General features: G+C 35.6%; 1 protein-coding gene across 1 annotated transcript in view; it reads left to right on the forward strand.

Annotated features, from left to right (window-relative positions):
• The window catches only part of CFAP91 (cilia and flagella associated protein 91), a 92,473-nt gene that overhangs the window by 16,351 nt on the left and 62,078 nt on the right, over positions 1 to 14,044 (forward strand). The gene's annotated exons all lie outside the window — the stretch shown is intronic.

Here is a 14,044-nt window from a genome sequence, read left to right on the forward strand (position 1 = left end):
ACTTGGAAAATCCTAGAGATTCAACTAAAAAGTTAGTCAAAATAATAATTTTAGCAAAGTAGCAGGATATAAAATAAATCCACATAAATTATTAACATTTGTATATATCACCAACAAAACTCTGCAAGAAGTAAGAAATATCCCATTTAAAATAATTGTAGACTCTATAAAATACCTGGGAGTATACCTGCCAAGACAAATCCAGGGACTACCTGAACATAATTATAAAATACTTTTTTTTATACAAATAAAGCCAGATTTAAGTAATTGGAGAAATATTAATTCTTCATGGGTAGGCAGAGCAATATAATAAAAATGACAATTCTACTTAAACTAATATATTTAATTCCATCCCAATTAAACTACCAAAAATTGTTTTATTGAGTTAGAAAAAAATAATAAAATTCATTTGGTAGAACAAAATGTCAAGAATATCAAAGTAATTAATAAAAAAAAATGTAAGGGAAGAAGGTTTGGTAGTACCAGATATTAAACTATGTTATAAGACAGTAATTCTCAAAACTCTCTGACATTGGCTAAGAAATGGAAAGGTGGGGGCAGCTAGGTCATGCAGTGGATAGAGCACCAGCCCTGGAGTCAGGAGAACCTGAGTTCAAATCTGGCTTCAGACAAAACACTCACTAGAGGTGTGACTCTGGGCAACCCAATTGCCTCACCAAAAAAAAGAAAAGAAAAGAAAAAGAGAGAGAGAGAAAGGTAGATCAGTGGAACAGAGTAGACATACAATACAGAGTAGTAAATGATTATAGTAATCTTGTGTTTGACAAATGTAAAGATTTAAGCTGTTGGGATAATAATACATTATTTGTTAAAAAGAATTGGGAAAACTGGAAAACAGTCTGGCAGAAATTGGGTATAGATTAATATCTTACACCATTTATCAAGATAAGGTCAAAATGGATACATGACTAGATATAAAAAGGATGTATAAGAAAACTAGAAGAATATGAAACACGTTACCTATCAGACTTATGAATAAGGGAAGAATTTGTGAATAAATGAGAGACAGAGAGCATTGTGAGATGTGAAATGGATACTTTTGTTACGTTAAATTAAAAAAACTTTTGTACAAATAAAACCAATGGAGCCAAGATTAAAAGGAAAGCTGAAAATTGGCGGGGGGGAATTATAGATAGGTTCTTGCATAAAGGTCTTATATCTCAAATATATAAAGAACTTTGTCAAGTTTATAAGAATATGATTCATTCCCCATTTGATAAATGGTCAAAGGATATGAACATGAAATTTTTCAACAAAGAAATAAAAACTATGTATAGTCATATAAATACTCTAAATCATTATTTATTACATGAAATTAAAACAGCTCTGAGATGTCTCACTTATCATATTGGCTAAAGTGATAGAAGAGGGAAATGAAAAATATTGGCAGAGATGTGGAAAAATTGAGACATTTAATACACTGTTCATGGAACTGTAAACTGATCCAACCATTTTGGAGAGTAATCCAGAATTATGCCCAAAGAATTATAAAACTGTGTACCTTTTGACCCAGTAATACCACCATTACGTCTGTTTCCCAAGGCGCTCAGGGAAAAAGGAAAAGAATCTATGTGTTCTAAAATATTTATAACAGCTCTCTTTATGGTAGCAAAAAAACCCCAACAACCTGGAAACTGAGGGGATGCCCATCAATTGGGAAATGGCTAAACAAGTTGTGGCATATGGCTTTGATGGAATACTACTGTGCTACAAGAAATGATAAGCTGGTTAATTTTAGAAAAACATGGAAAGACTTGCATGAAATAATGAAAAGTGAGGTGAGCGGAACCAGAAGAACATTATATACAGTAACAGCAATGTTATTTGAAGAATAATTGTGACAACCAAGTTGTTCTGAGTACTATAAATACTCAAATCAACTATAAAGGAGCTGTGAAGGAAGATGATATCCACCTCCAGAGAAAGAACTAATAAATAGAAGTATGCATAGTATGGTTTTACATATATTTAAAAATCTGTGTCAGATGGTGGCCTTCTCTGATGTGGAGTGGGGGAAGGAAGGAGGGAAACAGTTTGGAACTAAAATTATAGAAAAAAAATTAAATTTTAAAAATTCTATTTACTTTTTGGTTGTTCCCCAATTCATGCAATTTTTCTCTTTGTCATGAAGCAAGAAAGAGTTAACATTGAAAATGTGATCTTTAGATACTATAAGCAAACTAGGAGAGCAAGGAATAGTTTGCTTGTCAGACTTATGGAAAACAAAGAATTTATGACCAAACAGGAGATAGAGAACATTATGAAATGCAAAATGGATAATTTTGATTACATTAAATTGAAAAGTTTTTTACACAAACAAAGCCAATGCAACCAAGATTAGGAGGGAAACAGAAAACTGGGAAAGAACTTTTACAACTTCTGTCTCTGATAAGGGCCTCATTTCTAAAATATATAGAGAACTAAGTCAAATTTATAAGAAGTCATTCCCCAATTGATAAATGGTCAAAGGATATGAACAGGCAGTTTTCAGATGAAGAAATTAAAGCCATCTATAGTCATATGAAAAAATGCTCTAAATCATTATTGATTAGAGAAATTTAAATCAAAACAACTCTGAGGTACCACATCACACCTATCAGATGGGCTAACATGACAAAACAAGTGATAAATGTTGGAGAAGATGTGGGAAAATTAGAACACTAATGCATTGTTGGTGGAGTTGTAAAATGATCCAACCATTTTGGAGAGCAATTTGGAACTATGCCCAAAGGGCTATAAAATGTGCATACCCTTTGACCCAGCAATAGCACTTCTAGGGCTGTATCCCAAAGAGATCATAAAAATGGGAAAGCACCCACATGTACAAAAATATTTATAGCAGCTCTTTTTGTGGTGACCAAGAATTGGAAATTGAGGGGATGCCCAGCAATTGGGGAATGACTGAACAAGTTGTGGCATATGAAAGTAATGGAATACTACTGTGCTATAAGAAATGATGAACAGACAGACTTTAGAAAAACCTGGAAAAACTTGTATGGACTGATGCTAAGTGAAATGAGCAGAACCAGGAGAACGTTATACACAGTAACAGCCATGTTGTATGATGACTAACTTTGATAGACTTAGCTCTTCTCAGCAATGCAAGGATCTAAGACATCTCCAAAAGTCTCATGATGGAAAATGCTGTCCATATCCAAAGAAAGAACTATGGAATTTGAATGCATATCAAAGCAGACTATTTGCTTTTTTTTCTTCTGTTTTGTTTTGTGTTCTCTTTCTTGTGGTTCCTCCTATTGATTCTAATTCTTCCTTACAACATGACTAATGTGAAAATATGTTTAATAGGAATGTATATGTAAAGCCTATATCAGATTGTCTGCCATCTTGGGGAAGGAGGAGGTGGGTAGGGAGGGGGAGAAAAATTTTAAACTCAAAAGCTTATGGAAGTGATTGTTGATAAATCAAAATAAATTAAGAAAAAAATAAAATGTGAACTTTACCTTTTTTTTTTTTTGCTTCCCATTATCCTTACAAGCATCTCTCTAATCAGAAAATGACCTTCCTTTCTTGGCTGTAAAACAATAAATCTGTCTTCCAGGGGTGGGAGAAGGGGGAGAAATAGGTGCTCTTAAAACAAATTCTGAAGAATGTTTACCCAAAATTTGTTAGAATACTTCAGCATTTATAAAACCATCTAAACCAAATGGAATTTCAGTCATAAATTTAGTCTCAAATTAGTTTATGTCATAAATTTTTGTAAACTGGGAAAATATTTCTCTACCACCTCTTATGTGTGTTTCCTTCCTGCCTCCTAACTTGGCTACAGTTAAAAGAAAGAGACCTTTTTTTTCCTCAAGAAAAAATTTATTCTTACTCTTCAGAAAAAAGACTAGTTTGACTTTTAAATGTAGATAATGTGACAAAAGAGAGACAGAAGCATTTACTGTCAAGGTCTTCCTTCTTATTATGAGGGTTAAGCCATGCTAGCCTGTTGAGTCGTTTTAAAATTTCATCCTTCTAGGCTTTCAACTGAAGCACGTAACTGACATCACCTAGAAGCACATAACAACAAGCATAAATCAGTTCTAATCTCATTTAACGTTTTCCTGGAGACGGGCTGAGTTAGATTCAGATTCTCATTTACAGTTCTCTAGATACCAAAGAAAGAAAACATCCCACTGGGGGTTTTGGTGGAGGGACCCTACCTTTGTTATCCCCTGCTATTCTGGCAAGTATCTGTAGCTGTGGCCATATAACTGACAGCCATCCCAGATAGTGGCTGCCTGTCTCCATACCTGGAGACCTAATTAGCCATGGGCAAACCTTAAAGATTAGTTACCAGAAACCCTTGAATAAATCCTCAAAGAACTCAGCCAAGGCAGGAGTTCAGAGATCTGAGAGGGGACTTAGTGAAGGATAGTCTGGGTCCTAGGCTCTACAGGGACCCAGAGGGTCCACGGTGGTACCAAAGGGGCTATCTGTGGATGTCCTCCTTTGAATCTCACTTCTGACACCAAAAATGTCAGACTGGAAAAACTCAGACCAGCTAAGTGATCAGTACATAAAGTGAAGCATTTATTTAGGGTCAAGAAGTTGCAATTCAGGACAACATGCTTCCTTATTCAGACAGGGATGCCTAGATAGGGAGGAGAAAAGGGAATTCTTATTGAACAGCCAAACTGCAGGAAGAGAGTATTATAGGTGTTGAGGGATTAGAAGAACAAGGTCACAGAAATGTCCTTGAAAGTATCTCTGTCCAGGAACAGAGGCAGTTAGAAACTTCTGGGGTGTGTAGGGGTGGTCTTGGGGACAATTAGAAAGTGCTAGTCAGAGCAGTGTGGGCGCCTAGAGTTTCCCTGGGGTTGACAGGTGTGAGATATTGGTTTGTTATCTCATTTCTGCCTGACTGCTTTCCAGTTTTCCCAGCAGTTTTTGTCTTGTCCCAGTAGTGTGGACCTTCAGGTTTATCAAACATTGCATTACTGTGGTCATTTGCTTCTGTTTATTGTGTACCTATTCTATTCCATTTATTTCTTATCCAGTACCAGATTTTTTTTATGATTACCACTTTTTAACATAACTTGAGAACTAGTATTGGTAGGCTGCCTTCCTTAACTTTTTTTTTTCCCCATTGATTCCTTTGATATTCTTGACCTTTTGTTCCTCCAGATGAATTTTTTTTTTCTAGTTCTATAAAATAATTCTTTGGTAGTTTCATTGGTATGACACTGATTAAGTAAATTAATTTGGGTAGTGTTGTCATTTTCATTATATTGGTTTGGCCTACCCATGAGAAATGAATATTTCTCCAGTTGTTTAGATCTGTCTTTATTTGTATTTTGTATTTTGTAATTGAGTTCATATAGTTCCTACATGTGTCTTTGAAAGTATACTTCCAAGTATTTTATACTGTCTGCAGTTATTTTAAATTGAATTTCTCTTTCTGCTGGGTTTTGTTGGTAATATATAGAAATGCTAATGATTTGTGTGGGTTCATTTCATATTCTGTTAACTTTGCTAAAGTTGTTCATTGCTTCAGCTAGTTGTTTTTAGTTTACTTTCTAGGGTTCTCTAAGTATATTGTCATGTCATTTGCAAAATAATTACAATTTTGTTTACTTGTTGCCTATGCATATTCCTTCAGTTTTTTCTCATCTTGTTGCTATAGCTACAATTTCTAATATGACATTGAATAGTAATGCATCACCCCTCATCTTATTGGAAAGACTTCTAGTTTATCACCATTACAGGTAATGCTTGGTCTTGGTTGTAGATAGATACTAGTTATCCTTTTAAGAAAAACTCTGCTTGTTCTTGTGTTTTCTAGTGTTTTTTAATAGATATGGATGTTGTATTCTGTTGATATAATCATGTGATTTTTGTCATTTTTGTTATTGATATGGTCAGTTATGCTTGTAATTTTCCTAATATTGAACCATCCCTGCATTCCTGGTATATATCCAACCTGGTCATAGTGTATGATTTATTTGATATATTGCCGTAATATCTTTGCTAGTGTTTTGTATAAAAATTTTGCATCAGTATTCATTAGGGAAATTGATCTATAGTTTTCTTTCTCTGTTTTGACTCTCTCTGGTTTAGGTATCAAAGCCATATTTATGTTCTAGAAGGAACATGGTTTTTCTTTCTTTACCTCTTTTTCCAAACACCTTATAAAGCATTGGAATTCATTATTTTTTAAAAAAATGTTTGGTAGAATTTGCTTATAAATCCATCGAGTCCTGTTTTTTTTTTCTTTAGGGAGCTCATTTATGGCTTGTTAAATTTCTTTTTTTAAGATAGGATTATTTAAGTATTCTACTTCCTGTTCTGTTAATCTGGGTTATTTATATTCTTGTAAATATTCATCCATTTTTTTTAGATTGTCAATCTTATTGGCATATAGTTGACAAAAGAGCTCCTAGTAATTGCTTTAATTTCATCTCCATTAGTTATACATTCACCCTTTTCATTTTTGATATTAGTAGTTTAGTTTTCTTCTTTTTCTGAAAATCAAGTTAACAGTATTTATTTTATTGTTTTCCCCCCATAAAACCAGCTCCTTGTTTTATTTCTTTGTTCAGTGATTTTTTAAACTTTCAATTTAATTTCTTTTTCCTTGATACTCAGGGTTTCTAATTTGGTATTTAATCAAAGATTCTTAATTCAACAACATCAAATTGAAGTCTTGAAATGTTCCATTTATCTCTTTTATTGATGTAAGTGTTTGGAGATATAAAATTTCCCCTAAGTACTGCTTTGGATGCATCCTACAAATTTTGTTATGTTGTCTCATTGTTGTCATTATTTTTAAAGAAATTATTGTTTCTATGATTTATTCTGGTTAAGATTAGTTTCCCATTAATTTTTAATCTATTCTTTCATTGCCCTTTGTGGAATATAATTTTTATTGCATTATGGTCTGAAAAGGGTACATTTAGTATTTCTGCTTTTCTGCATTTTTGTGAGGAATGAATTCTGCTTACAGAAACCATGTTGCCTTAAACCAAAGCATGTGCCTAATAAACTCAATTTAATAAACATTTATTAAGCACATACTATGTGCAAGGAAGGCACTGAGGATAAAAACACAAAAAACCCAGTTCCTTCCCTCAGGGAGCTCATATTTTCCTGAAGGCCAATATAAGATATCCACAAATAAATACAAAACATTTAAAGTAATTTCAAGAGTGACAGTGCTAGTGACTGCAGAGCTGAAGGGTAGTGGAAGAGTGGAAGTTAAAAGGGGTATTCCTCAGCAAAGGTGTTTCTTAGGAGAGGCACCTGAGTTGTAGATGTTTGTCAGTCACACTGTTTCCCCCAAGGGGCTATGCTTACTGATGTTCAGTAGGCATCAGTTCAAGAGTCTATGCTTACTGATGTTCAGTGGGCATCTGTTCAATTCAGATTCCACTACTTGGAAGAATCTGTGTTAGTTAGGTATTAAAAGTTAGAATATCTTCTTTCTAGTCCCTAGGATCTCTTTGGGATCAGAATTTTATTGGTAACCTGCCAGTCTTCTGCTAACAATGACTATAATCATAGGTTCTGTGTTTTGGCTAAAGCTTACTTATGTATTCTTTCCAAACCTTGCCTAAGGCTAAAAGTTACCAATAAAAAGGAATCTCTCAGCTCCTCAGCAAGGTAAAAGACCTGAGGTAAGGCAAGGTTGCCTTTTAAAAAATTTTTTTTCTTTCATTGAGGCAATTGGGGTTAAGTGACTTGCCCAGAGTCACACAGCTAGGAAGTACTATGTGTGTGAGGCCAGATTTGAACTCAGGTCCTCCTGACTCCAGGGCTGGTGCTCTGTCCACTGTGCCATCTAGCTGCCCCCAAAGCTTACCTTTTTTATGGCTTTTCTGGGAAGCACATAACAACAGGACTTTACAGGCAGGAAATGAGCTATGATTGATTATAAAGCTTAAAGAAAAACAATATGATTGGTAGCATGGTAGATGTGGGGGACCACATGATTGTCTGGAAATCGGGAATGTGAGGCTGGTAATAACCACATTCTTGTCATTAAGAAATGTTGACTGATTTATGGAGCCCATCTGCAGCCTTAAGGTAAATTGAAGTAAGGTAACTTGCCTAAGGTCACACTGCTAATGAATTTCTGAGAGCAGGTTTTGACTCAGGTTTTTCTGAGCCATGATCATCTTAATGTCACATAATAAATGTATTTTGAGTTAGGTTCTAATTTACCATAATTATCCTGTTTAGTTTCAGGACAAAATTTTGTCTGGATCAAATCTGGATTTTTGAGTGGCAACATTTAAAACTTCAAAAAAAAAATTTCCCCCAAAGGCCATTAGTTGACAGTACTTCCAAATTTAAAGCTCGTTGTTATCAGTTAGCTCAGTCTCAAAGATTTGTGGTGATACTCCCAGCTTCCCATAATTTTCTCTTTATTTCCTTTTAAATCAGCCCCCCAAACCAATTCCTTTTGGGTTCACAATCTAGCCCCCACTCTTTCACCTGTCCTCAAGGCTATTCATTTTAACCCTGGGTAAAAGATAGGGAGAGGCTCTTAAAGGCATCCTCACATTCCCATACCCCTACTCTGGAGTCTGGGAGTTTCATGCTGCAACTATATTGCTATAGTTTCCATATCATAAAAAATGTAACCATATAACCGTTTCTCACATCCTTCTTATCTCAGTAGATCAAAAATCTCCCTCAAACCTCTCTTTGCAAAACTCCAAACCTCTTTTACTTTCAAACCCTATTTGCTTAAACTTTCTACTTCCTTCCTCGTGTGTGTATCTATATCTATATCTGTATCTTTATCTATAGCTATATCTATATCCCTCCAGTAGACTTTGGCTTTCCCTTTAAAGCAGGACCTTTCTTTTTCTCTTTTCCCATTCTTATCCAACACCACTCTTTCATATCCCATATTATCTATAATCTTCACTCTACTGAATTTCTCCTTTATAATTTTGCACAAAATCTTTTTATACAACTCTGGTTAATTGCAATACTGTTGCCTTTGGGTTCTTGAGTTGACAAATGCATAGTCTTATTCAATTTTTAATTCATTTATAATGCCTCCTCAAAAATTTTCCTTAAGTGGGAATATAGTCAGAAGGGGTGGCAGAGAGGGTAGTGCCCAGAGGTGTAATAGGTCTTTACAGTTTAAATATCTTGTCTGCATTGGGTTCAAAAGGGGCTGAGCTCATTTAAACAGACTGGACATAGAACACAAGGTAGGAAGCCTGTAGTGGCTTATCTCTGCTGGTGAGGCACAGGAGAGTGGGTCTAAATTCTCCCAGCCCTGTTTAACAGCTTACAAATACCCAATCTATTCAAATAACAATTTAATGTTTTTATATTATTCACAGAAGTAACACAAAGCATTTTTCCAAATTAAATTTTACTTACTCTTTAATTTTAAACAATTGCTTTAGTGCAAGGGGGAATTTAAACAAAATTTTCTCATTCTGTGGACTAGGAAAAGGTTAATAATAAGCAGGTCTTAAGCACTAGATACAAACTGCAAACCTGTTTCTTTTTGTTTTTTTCCACTTTGGAATTTCACTGATAACATTTTCGTTTCTTTTCTTTTCTTTTTTTTTTTGAACACAGATCTTCTTAACTTTATTTTTAAAAATGTAATCTTTATCATTTTAATAGTTATTTTCCCCACTTAATAGTATTTTATTTTTCCAATTACATTTAAAAATAGTTTTCAACATACACTTTTATAAGATTTTGAGATCCAATTTTTTTTTCTCCCTCTCCTCCCTCCCTAAGACAGCATGCAATCTGATACAGGCTATACATGTATAGTCCTATTAGGCATATTTCCACATTAGTCATGCTGTGAAAGAAGAATCAAAACAAAAGGGAAAAACTGTGAGAAAGAAAAAAAAAGATAACAGTATGCTTTGATCTGCATTCAGACTCCATAATTCTTTCTCTGGATGTGGATAGTGTTTTCCATCATGAGTGTTTTAGAATTGTCTTAGATCATTGTATTGCTTAGAAGAGCTAGGTCTATCAAAGTTGGTCATTACACAGTGTTACTGTGTATAGTGTTCTCTTGGTTTTCCTCATTTCACTCATCATCAGTTCATGTAAATCTTTCCAGGTTTTTCTGAAGTCTACCTGCTTATCATTTCTCATAGCACAGCAGTATTCCATTACATTCACATACACAATGTGTTCAGCCATTCCCCAATTGATGGGCATCCTCTCAATTTCCAATTCTTGGCCACCACAAAAAGAGCTGCTATAAATGTTTTTGTACATATAGGTGCTTTTCCCATTTTTATGATCTCTTTGGGATACAGCCCTAGAAGTGCTATTGCTGGGTCAAAGAGTATGCACAGTTCTTTAGCTCTTTGGGCATAGTTCCAAATTGCTCTCCACTTGGACACTGATACCACTTTCAAACCAGCTTCAGTTCCCTTTTCTCTAATCAGTAAAATTATATTCCCCCTTGCACTAAAGCAATAAATCTTGTCACTTTCTAGGGATAGAGGGATTAAGGATTTAAGTGTTATTTCCTTGTAACTTTCACAGTTCTATTCTCATTTTTCCTTAAATTCTACAGTTACCTCAAAACTCAGTAAAACATTTCAACATTTATAAAAACATTCAAACTACATTTTGGAAATTCACATCAGAGAAGTTACATTTTAGTCTCTGATTAGTCACTAATAGATTTACAATGCCAAAAATTTTTGCAAACTGAGAATGAAGATTCCCTTTTGTCTGTGTCTGTTGTCTGTCTTCTTACTTGGCCAAAGTTAAAAGACAGAGAGAAACTTTTTTTCTGAAGGCAAAAAGTATTTGGCTGACCAGGTCCAATCTAAAAAGTAGTTTGAATTACAAAATACAGATAACATGACATAAGAACACTTAAAAATCAGTTTACAGAAGTAGAAGTCCCTTTGCAGGCCAAATTTGAGACCAGCACACACACACACACACACACACACACACACACACACACACACTCTCACTCTCTCTCTCTCTCTCTCTCTCTCTCTCTCTCTCTCTCTCTCTCTCTCTGTTTCTGGGCTTCCCCAACCCCTTGTCAAATGGGAAGTGTCCCTTATTATACCTCCTGGCTTGGACCAGGAACCCCTTTGAAGAAGAAAATTTTTCAAGAGTTCACTTTCTCTACCAGCTTGAACCCCCCCCCAAGAGACAAATTTTCCAAATGTTCAGTATTGATTTCCCTAAAGGGGTGTTGATCCTTTAGTGGGATTTCCTGGATTTTCTATTTGCCAAATAGTCACACTAAACATAAACAGTACACCAAGACAAATAAGCAGAGTTGCAATTTTCGCAATAGTGTGTAGGCCTTCAGTTCAGAAGAGTTGGGACTGAGGGTTGAGTCAGATATTTGGTACTATCCTCTATGGAGAAATTCTTCAGGGCAAAATTTCCCAGGAATGCTCATGAATTCCCCTAAGAAAATGTTACAGAGACCAGCATCCCTTCCTTACTCCCTTCATGATTGCCATTTAAGATGAAAATTAAGTTAAACTGAGGCATAAAATTCTAAGCATGTTCAATTTATTGGCAAAGCTAGCAATTACCAATAAAGGAAGTCTCTCAGCTCCTCAGTAAGCTGCAAGAAAACGAGGTGAAACAACCTAGCCTTTTTTATAGTTGGCTTTTTTTTTTGTGGGAGTGGGGAAGCAGAGAACAAAGAACAAGACTTCATAGGTGGAAACCTCTCAGACAGGAAACAAGGTATGATTGGTTACAAAGCCCAAAGAAAACAATATGATTTGTTAGCATTGTAGATAAGGGGACAACATGATTGGCTGGAAATCAGCAATGTGGGGCTAGTAGCAACCCCTTTTTGTCCTTAAGGAATGCTAATTGATTTATGAATCCCATGTGCAACCTGCAGAGCTTATTAGTGGTACAGAGATAACAGACTTTCTGATGCCCCACCTGCATCTTGCAAGAATTGTTACTGAGATAACAGGTCTCCCTTAATTGTGCATGGGCAGTAAGATGTGTAGAGATAATACATTTCTTTGAATTAAGGTCATTTATGAGACAATTTAGCTCTGAGATGAAGGCTGAACTTCTGAACCTATTTCTGAATTTAACTCAGAGACAAAGAAACATGACAGTATACAAAATGTTGCTGGTGATACAGTTACAAAAATGGAGACAATATCAATTTGATTTTCTCAATAGTCTGTTCTCTGATGCACATCAAAACACTTCCATGTCTTCCCATCCTGTGCAATTAGATTCATGTTCTTCTAGAGATCTTTCACAGGGACTCTACCTAACATTCTGGGTATCTGCCCCTAGTTTCTCTGTCAACTGCATGCTACCATTGAATGCACAGGCTGTTCATTCCTGGCTTTGCTATGTTACACACATGTATACACATACACATGTGATGCTCACATGATGATATCACTTAGGTAGCATCATATATCTGTTAATAAGAAGATGGGTTATAATGATATAACAAGAATACAGCCTAATGTTGTTGATAAACCATAGACCTGTCAGACATCACCAATGCCGCTGGGTAAGGTGGGTTTTCTTGCATCTGGGCTGTTGGTGATCTCTCAGATGGTCCTGTGCTGGGATTCTTACTCAATTACCCCAGATCCCACTCATCTATCTCTAGAAGTTCAATTAACTTCAGATCAGTTGCTTTTTAAGGGCAGGTACCACATAGTCCAGTGACCTCTGTCTTGAAACTTCTTCACTTGGCTATTTTTAACAGTGTTGCTAAAGGCTATAGAAATACTTAATTGGTCCATTCAGTACTTGGCCTGTTTTTGGACATAATTCATGCAATGTGTTGTGAAATAAATAATGTTCTTAGGAGAATACTGGCCAGTCAAGTTAATGAACTCCCAGGGATAAGACCAGGCCATTCAAGGGGTGTGTGTGTGTGTGTGTGACGGGGGGAAGATGGAGACTGTTTAGATGAAATTAACCGCACTGGCCAATGGAAACCATAGCAGCAGCAGAATGTACGAAATACGTGGTGAGCATTGCAATGTGAGTTATTGCACATGGAGAACTCACCAGAAACACCACTTAGGCCATAAGCGTTTATCAAGCACCTACTTAATGTTCTAAGCTTTGTTGGATATCTTTCTAAAATTAGGTCTATGTCCTTCTCTGTCCTAAACAGTAAATAATGAGGAAGACGACATGATCTTACTTGACTGAGTTATAACACAGACATACCCTCAGGCTGTTGAATATAACGTTATTCCCTCCCACATACAAACACACCCAATGGTCCTATGTGGCTTTACTTTTTGGGGTCTTATATCTGTTTTTTTATTGTTGTTATTTTTTTCTATATCCTCTTACAAAGCAGTTATTTTTCACTACTGACTCTGGGCCAGCTTCTAGTCACATCTCATTACCACACTTCTCCTTAATTTGTTGTTTCTAATTTGCTAGTATAGTCTGAGAAGCCAGACTTATTTAAATTGTGCATAAAATAAGAGTGAGTAGGTTCGCAGTGAAGACCTGATGAGTTTTCCTGTGAATAAAGTTCATGAGCTTTATTGCATAGGTTTTTATGGCATATTCCAGCTGCTCAGAGGTTGTTTCAGATTCTTGGCTATCTTGCAGATGATTGAATTTGTAGTGACTCCATGATAGAAAGCATGCTTTGTAACCATAAAGTGATATATGAATATAAGCTATTATTATTCCTACTAAATTTTTCTACAGATGTTAAGGAGTAGTTTCCTCTTTAGACACTGCTCCATGTCACTCTTTCTCAGCTCTGGGCATTTTCTGTGTGTCTCCCCTATGGCTTTAACATTCTCCCTTGTCTGTTCTAATACTGACCTGGTTTCCTTTAAGCCCCAATTAAAATCTAGTCTTTTACTGGAAGTCTTCCCCACCCCCTCTAAATTCTAGTTCCTTCTTTCTGTTAATTATTTTCCATTCATCCTGTATGTAGTTCACTTTGTATGTATTTGTCAAATGTTGTCTCCCCTGTTAGATTGTAAGCTCCTTGAGGGCAGGGACTGTGTTTTGCCTCCTTTTATATCCCTAGCACTTACCACAGTGCCTGGCACATAGTAGGCACTTAATAAATGTC

Source organism: Phascolarctos cinereus, unplaced genomic scaffold (assembly GCF_003287225.1).
Source record: "Phascolarctos cinereus isolate Bilbo 61053 unplaced genomic scaffold, phaCin_HiC Scaffold_726;HRSCAF=1367, whole genome shotgun sequence".
Taxonomy (NCBI): domain Eukaryota; kingdom Metazoa; phylum Chordata; class Mammalia; order Diprotodontia; family Phascolarctidae; genus Phascolarctos; species Phascolarctos cinereus.